We start from the raw sequence: 7503 nt of genomic DNA on the forward strand, positions 1-7503 counted from the left end.
TTTCTGCAGCTAGAAGAGGAAGCTGAGGTCTGGGTGACTTGGAACATTTAGTCATTCTGAAACTCACAGCTCTTGTCTGCTAGAAGAAAGAGAGACTGCTCTCTGGTACCCCGAGGACTGACTTATCTAGGAGTCAGCAATCCCTTTGCGAAAATTTTTCTCATTAAGATAAAGAAGGAACATCTGAGAAGCATAAAAGCTTATGATTTGCGACTAGATTTGAATTCAAGGCTACAAGAAAGACCAAAGTATGTTGCTGATAAAGCATTGCACTTTCATGTCGTCCTAGACAAAATTTAAACTCTAGGAAGGATAGCTCCTGCCTCAAAGTTTGACAGCGGCTTTACTATGGGGAGTTCCCCTCCCTCCAGAAAACCTGTAATTTTGAAACAGCATCTGTATAAGATCAATGATACTTCATTATTTAGTATAAGGAGGAGAATTTGTTAAGAGACTATTACTAATATGTTTTATTTCCAATTTTCTCTTTTTTAAAAAAAGCAGGCTGCTGACACATGTGATGATATGACTATCTGGGATGCTGTTTCTTAAAGTTGTTCAACAAAATCATGCCATATCGTTTCAGTTGGCCGAATATACATATACAAAAGGAGGATCGATGTGCGCTTTCGCAGATCGGTCAGCAGCAGGTTAGAGGAGAGGCAGTGGTCAGAGACAGGTAGACTTTCCATGATGAAGTGAAAGTGAGCCGGTTTAACAATCTGGGACAGAACAACGACTGCAAATTTAGTTTTTCCGCAATTACATTTTTCAACCATAAACACGAGGGTCCCTAGAGCATTTTCCTATTACCATTGTTTCCCTTCGCACGCAGCTGCACACACGTTAATATTCGCCATCCTCCTGCTGCCGGCCTTCTCCAGGAGATCACGCTTAAATTTAAGGGACGCTGTGATCAATCTGTGCTCTTTTACAAAATTGAAGGCTTGGGGATGGGCAGACTTCTTAAAAACTTAACCTATAAATGGAGACCCGAAAGATTTGTTTTTCACCAAGTGCACAAATTAGTATTTTGGGCAAAAGCCACATAATGCATTTTCCATGCATGAGCGTCGGTCTCGAGATGAGTACTTCCGAAAGGAGAGTTCACGCAGAACGTTGGCTTGATTGGGCCATGTAGAGACAGGACTGCAAGAGGAATTAAAGATAAAGATTCAGGTTGGAGATTTAGTTACTGTTTCTATTTGTTAGAGTCTGCAAAATAAATCTGGGGTACTGTTTGGCTACTATCCGGGAGAGTTAATCGCGTGGGTCATTTGGAGATCCGGAAAGCGCCCGAGCTGTTTTGGGAAGCAGGGCGGGGGCGCGGGCGTTTATGCGGTCTTTCCACCCACTCTCGCCTAATCAGGCGGCTCTCAATCAGGTTTTCAAAATACTAATCTTGATCTAAGAGCCCCTATCTCTGTATAAGTGGGGGAAATGATTCATTTTTAGAGGCTTCTGGGCTTGGCGAAGAAGAATGGTCGTCAGACTTAAGAAGAGGACCTAATAGACTGGTCTGGCGTTCGCTTTACTTCTGGTGCCCGCCCGGACGTGGACCTTTCTCGGGGTATAATTGTGCGCACCCAGTCTTGCGCTGTAGGCCTCCCAGCGGTGAGTCTGTTTCTGCGTCCAGGGCGATGTAAGCCTTTGGTTGGGGAGTTTTGTGTGGAGGTGGGACAAGGAGGATATGAAGATATTTGTCATGAACGTCGGGGTTGAGCGTCCCGCCTTCCCTGGGCCCAAGGGCCTCCTGACCCCTCGTCGCGGGTGAGCACGTCGAAGGCTAGCTCCTGCGGTGTGGCCCGGCTTCTCCCAGCCCACCACACCTCTTACCCACGCTCCTCCTCCGCTTGGGCAGAGGAAAAGTCCGCTTGCTCATTTGCAAAATACCTCTTCCTGCGTTCGATGCTTGTGCTTAACCTAAAAGACTCCTTTTGTCTTCGTAATAAAGGGTAGTAGCCCAAACCCTAATAGAGACCAATTTTGAACGAACGAGGACAGGCCAAAAAAAACATGTTCTGTGTCTGCAGGTGGGAGAGGACTTGCCCACGTTGGGGCGCTTCCTATCTACTGACTTGAAATTCCTAGGTGGCCACCTCTCCTTAAGAGAAATTCAGAGACCACAAGCCCACCGGAGGGGACGGCCGACGCCCTTGGGCTGGAGGGCGCTCTGCAAGCCCGAGAGAAAGAGCGCCAGAGAGCCTGGGAGTGCATAAGGTCCCGGGCTGCGCGGACGAGTTAGAAGGCTCTGGGTGTGTCACCCTAGAGCCCGAGCGGGTCAGGGAGGGGGACTGGATCCCGTAAGGCCAGGCCTTGATTAGAGGTCCGGGGCTGGAGAGCGGGACCACCAACCCGCCCTGACCCCCGCAGCTTCCATTCACCGCGAAGAGCTGCCTAATTGGGCTGCGAGCAGCTGCGAAATTTGTAATCGCCTAATAAGCCTTCCACCTCGGTAATTCTTATCAAAAGGCATAAAACTGATATTTTCACACTCGGCTTGCACCACAGGCGCCGTTTATAAACATCCTTCATCAGTGGGATGAAATTAAGCCGGCATTGACAGAGGTCTCTGCAACTTGATATTTAAAAGCAATAGATCCGAATTAGCAAATTAGGACTTGAAGTAGGAAAAGTCCCCACCAACTTGACTATTGAACCCTTTGCCTCCGAGCTCCTGGCGGTGAGTAACCACATGGTTCAGGGAACTTAAAACCTGCGCTACTCATGCAATCGCCGGGATCTCGCTCCTGCATCCGCGGCAGCTCTGGCTCCCTGCTCTCCCACCAACCTTCGAGGACGCGCTGGGGTCAGACCAGTGGAGACCTGGGCGGCGCACAGCTGGGGCCTGGGCGAAGACCTGTCAAATCCAGAAGCGTACAGGACTCTCCAGTCCGCAGGCGCCGGGCGCACGCCAGCCTTTGGGGTCTCCGCGCGTTCCTCCGCGCGCACTCTCGCAGCCCGGCCCCCAGGTACCGCGCTGGTGACTCAGCGGGCCAGAGGACTGGGGAGCGGGGGGTGAAGGCGGGACGACCCCCGCGCCGGTGAGAAGGTGCAACTTCTGGCTGTTTCTTGTGGCGACCTCCTTACCCTTGAAGGGAAAAAACAGCCAAGAGCTCTACGAAACGGCACAAGTCAACCAGGTTCAGGATTAAAGTAATATGTCCTTTGACATTTTTTTTTTCTTTTGCCCTCCCCTTCTCATCGTTATTAATTAGTCTAGAAAGAGACCAAAGGAGATGGCTTCCAGAGGGTCCTCCACAAACTTGCGCAACTCAGAACCCGGGCACCCCTCAGAGAACTCAGAGCTGGATTTGCGCTCACCTTGGGACTTACCGGTCCCAGGCTCCTTCTCAGACTTTGTCACCCAGTTTCTGGGAGAAAAGTGGGGGGGGGGGCGCATTTATTCACGCCAGTGGAGATCGCCGAAAGGTGGCGAGGGCCTCCATCTGGGACCCAAGGGTTTCTTCCCGACAGGGGACCGAGGCGCAGGCTCGACGGGCTTCCGGGCGAAACCGGGGTGCGGGGCGCGGGACATCCGGAACCGCCCCGGGCTCCGCTCTAATCGAGATGCCGGCAGCGGCTGGTTGTCTCTAGCGTTTCTAGACACCCAACAACAGAAAACTAAGCTGTGCGCCCGCTTGGGTCGTCGCGCCCCCCAGAGCGCGGGTGAACACCCCTGTCGGCTGCGGAAAGAAAAAGGGGAAGCATGTCTCGCCTGATCGGAGGGACGAATTGGGAGCTTTGTGGAGCCCGAAGATAGGCAGGGGGCGGTCTGGGACGTTCCGGGCTAAACGCTACTGCGTACAATCGAAAAGTCCACTACAGCTTTTACTCATTGTGACACATCTAAGCCAACAATCCCGCCTTAAGCACGTTTGTGGCTTGGAGCTGCTGATTTTATATGCATTTTATCATTCAGAGAGAGCAACGCGGCCGACCAGCGGAAACCTGATTCTAATCTGTTTCCACCGACCCCCTGCTCACATAACTCTGTCAAAGTCAAACTCCAAAGGTGGAGAGGGAGCGAGACCTCGCAGGTCTCTAACCCCAAGATGTGTTTCCTTACACATCCTAGGCACAAGTTGCAGATCCAACCTAGAGCGCACGAATCTAGAAAGAGGACGGAAACCCCAGCCTGGAAGGCTTCCCCTCCTCGACACCCTGGTTCCCCAGGGATCCTTGAGAGCCAAAATAAAACTCGGCTGGAATGGTAGGAAAGCCAAACTCGATCTGAGTGCAAAAGCATGGGCGTCAGACGGTGTTTTTTCGTATGTGTGTATGGGGGGAGGCGGCAGGGAGCTGAGTGAGCCTCGCTTCCTATGCGCAGGTTTTGACACGGTTTTGATAAGGGAAGGGCAGCAGGTGGTGGCCAGTGCGCGGGCGCCCCATACATGTCCATGCCATCCTGACCACGACCTCTGTGCAGACGTTTCTCCCCTCGCCAGCCTTCCACGTTCAGTCGTTGCTTTTCCGATGTATCTAGTAAAATGATGCTTAAACGAAACAACTCGGCAGATTACTGATGAGTCGTTTTTAAAATTAAATTAGTTGTATGTGCGTTTCTGCCACAGGAGACTGGTTATTGTAAACTATCCGATTTTTCTTCCTTCCCTACCCCTCCTCCCCTTTTCCATTCCTTCAGTGCTTACCTGCCTGCTTTCAAGAGAGCTCAAGGTTTAAAAGCTAGCCCAAGTGTTCTTACAGTAAGAGTATCGAATTTGAAGTTAGCCAAACTTGTAACGGATTCTCAAGCCATTAATTAACTTCATAACACCCCGGTTTACTTATTAGTAAATACCAATAGTGATGTTGTAATAAGGGTAAACAGACACAGTCGGTTCTCAATAAATGCTTTTTCTGCTGCTCGCTGCATCCTTCTCTGCCGGGGATGCAAAGACATCGCCAAAGGCCTCATTCTCCACGTGAAGGGGCAGGCCAAAGCTCTTCAGGGCTTGTGTCCGTTGGGAATTTCTAGTTCACTAAACTCAGTCAACGCGGCCATAACGGCTTCTCTGGGCTGTGCCACATAACGGCTTCTCTGGGCTCTGAAGGAGAGCACTCAGGCAGAAGCCATCCCTACTTCTGCCCAAGGCCTCACAGTGAACCTTCCATCACTTTTTGTCCCTGGTTTATTTTGGGATTAACTTGGCACATTTAAATGTTTGGTACCGTGGTTTCCACCTTCAGTTTGTTCAACCCTTTGTTTATTGTAAAAGTGGCAGTAATTAGAGCCCCTTCGTACTTGTCAAGCGCTCTCATTGACGCCAAGGCGCATAATCTTACTTCATTAACTTGTCTAAGGCCATCTTACCAGGCTGTGTCTGAATCTGAACCCAGAGGCCAGACGCTCAATTTTTTTTTTAAGGCCAGATTTAACCATTCCGCTATGTTGTCCCCTTTACGATGAATGAATTCAGAAACGAACATTTTCAATTAAGGCAATTATTTGCCCCAACTCAGATGGTTCTGTATATAGCCTTGTTGACCTGGGATGCGGCTCCAGAACAGGTGGTCCAGCTGCTAGCCTTTGCTTTCCGCCAATTTGTAGGCCCAGGGGCAGCTGCTATCCGATAAGAAAGAGCGCCCCCTTTCAGCCTCTGCTTTTGCTGGGCGGAAGCTAAACAGCATAGAAAGGCTTGGAGGGGCAAATACATCATCTGGCATAAAGGAGAAAAGGAAGTTGAGCATTTAAATCAACAGTAAAGTTGTTCTCTCTCCTTTCCTTTGCAAATTACAGAATGCAATGGTTTATCACTGAGTGGACCAAAGTCTGGATTGAACAAAGGGTCATCGTTCTCTTTCTGTTCTGTGATGCAAAGGCGGTGTTCACTTCTGGAACGTTTCTTTTGGCTTCTACCAAAGTTCAGATCACTGCTGGAGTGCACGGAGGTCGAGGTGCAGGGGTCGGTGCAGAGGTCATCTATCACCACACTGGAGAAGTCTTTAGAAATAGTTTTCTGGAAACAAACAGGTGAATAGAGTAGACCCCAACAGATCTTCCCACCGCTCCAGACTCTGAAGCCGCCTGAGGGCAGGAAATGTGTGCTGTTCCAACTCTCTGGAGCATATCAATAGTTCAGTGCCTGGCACCACGCAGTAAAGCATTGCTTATTGAATGAAAATAATAAATCTGTATACTGTCAGATACAGGAGTTTCATGCCATTTCCTGAATCCCTAGTTCTAGTTTCGTACCTCTTTACATTACTCCCTTCTTGCCCTGGACCTGAGTCTTGTAATAAGGGCGAACAAGGAAGGGCTCCGAGATTCTGACAACTTAAATTGAAGGCCTTCCTAAGCGAGCGCCAGCCATCTTTCTACAAGAGCAGATCCTCCTGCAGATCCTCTGCCAGGGTTCTTTTCAGCTCCTGTCCAGAGTCCTTTAAACGTTAACATTTGTAAATAAATTGTAACCATACTCCTGGTGCCTAAGAGATCATCCAGGTCTAAGCCTCATGTATAGGGACTCATTGGGCCCTCAGAAGTGGGAGAAACCTCCATGCATTGATTGACTGCACATGTGGAAATGCTGAAATGCTGAGTGTTACCTGGACTTTGGTCTGGATTGCGAGTTGCCCCAGGGCAAGAAGGACGTTGGGGAAGACAGTCAGGATGGGATCCCAGGTCACATAGAGCTAGATGCTGCTTTTCTTGGGCCTCCCTGACCTGGAAAGGAGATACCACCCCTGTTGACATTCTGCAAAAACGGAGGAACATGGATGAGACACTCAGGGGATTGATGGAGTCTCAAGCCGGGTAGTTTCCCCCTTGGTGCTGGGGTGCCTCAAATGCCTCTACCTAGTCTTTCCTCAGGTTGGAGGAAAGGAATAGGAATACGTCCAGAGCAGGAATAGTCGGGACAAAGCAACGCAGGCTGGAAGAATTCTTGAGACCTGGAATAGTTGCATCAGCCTTAGTGGTGCTGAGTTCACCCTAACACTAAGGAGTAAAGTAGTGAAGTTTTATCTCCAAGACTCTGGTCTCTTCTCAGACCAAGAAAGGTTTGCAAACTCAACCACAGCTGCTGCAGTCATAGAAACAAGGAAAAATCATTTGCAAATTGTTTAATCCCACTCATCTCCTGAGAATTGTCTCCCCTTCCCCTGGAGGGACTCAGAAGGGCTTTCTTTTGTTAAAGGGCGCTCTCTTGCTGCACCACCTTTCCTTTCAGTTTGCATTTATTCTTTCTTTTGAGGTTCAAAATCACTCGAAACAACACACAACTTTCTTGTGAAGCTTTAAGTATATACAATGCCTTTTCAAAACCTCTTCCTCCTCTTTTCAGAAGACTTCTGCAGTCAATAATTAATTTTAAGTATATAATGGGAAATACTTTTAAAAAATCCAGATTAGCCCATGTAAAACTGTCTGTAAACGTCAGAATGGAAAAAATGGGCAGCCAGGAAATGAAACCATAATTCCTGCTGCCCTTGCCCCTGCTGAGATATCTCTTCCTAAAAAGGCTTTAAATCTTAGACATGAAGGTGTACACTTACGTAGCT

Source organism: Talpa occidentalis, unplaced genomic scaffold (assembly GCF_014898055.3).
Source record: "Talpa occidentalis isolate TD23 unplaced genomic scaffold, MPIMG_talOcc4v2.1 talOcc4.9, whole genome shotgun sequence".
Taxonomy (NCBI): domain Eukaryota; kingdom Metazoa; phylum Chordata; class Mammalia; order Eulipotyphla; family Talpidae; genus Talpa; species Talpa occidentalis.